Source organism: Littorina saxatilis, linkage group LG17 (genome assembly GCF_037325665.1).
Source record: "Littorina saxatilis isolate snail1 linkage group LG17, US_GU_Lsax_2.0, whole genome shotgun sequence".
NCBI classification, from domain to species: Eukaryota; Metazoa; Mollusca; class Gastropoda; order Littorinimorpha; family Littorinidae; genus Littorina; species Littorina saxatilis.
The window spans coordinates 4,048,358-4,049,363 of NC_090261.1; positions in this window are offsets into that span (position 1 = coordinate 4,048,358).

Here is a 1,006-nt window from a genome sequence, read left to right on the forward strand (position 1 = left end):
ACCTGGACACATCTATTGTACTTCACACGAGAAGGGAGGCATATTTAAAGGCACAGTCCTATCCGTGAAAACAGTTCTGCCTGTCGGCTTCGGCCATGGGTTCGTAGTGGGTGATGTTCCCTTTGCCTTGTTGCTTGAGTTCTTTGACAGCCGCCTTGAACATTTCGTTAGCGACGGAAAAATCAGAATCCCAAACAATATCGAAGTCGTTGTTGTGCGGTGGCGACTTCAGGTGGCGATTCAGACCGTACCGGATCCCTTCCAGTGTTTTTCGTTTATACAAGTCGCCACTTTCAGATCTAGCTTCCATATAGAAAGAGCCAAGAGTACTGTTCAGTTCATTTTTCGACATTGCTTCAAAATCCTCACCTTTTCCCTTTTCTTTCAGATAATGGCGAAAGATCCGCACGGAACTGTCTGTGCACCTTTTTGTTGTCACTGGTGTTAGGTTCGATCTTTTCTTGGCAATTTCGTCCTCTGTGTAGGTAGCAAAGCGTTTCGCCATTTTCGGTTTTCGTTGCAGACGACGATAGTCAAAGTAGTACCTATTGTTTTGTTTTGACCTTTTGTATTCAGGGTTCTTAATTGAAGCTTGAAAGGGAGCTTGTCGTGTAAATAGAAAGTTGGCGACGCTTTTGAAAAAAGAAATTGAATGAAAAAGAAAATGTGGCTTTCATACATACAGGGGAACGGAGTTGGTGTTATTCTTTTTACGTCAAACACGAATTACACAGATAAAACGTGGTTGACTGACCAAGGCCAGTTTGCACACTATTCAGAATGCACATCAAAATGTAACAATACTTTGATACCCATTTTTCTACGTTTGTGATTACATGAAATGAATACCGAAAACATAAATGCTTAAGGTAGTGACTAAATGTATGTAAAGGTAGAATTTTCCAGAAATAAATACATAATCGAAGCAATTGATTTCAGTATCAAAGCGTGTAACATACAATCTTGCACACGTTTGGTTTAGTAGTGGCAAAGAAGGAATGCGTGT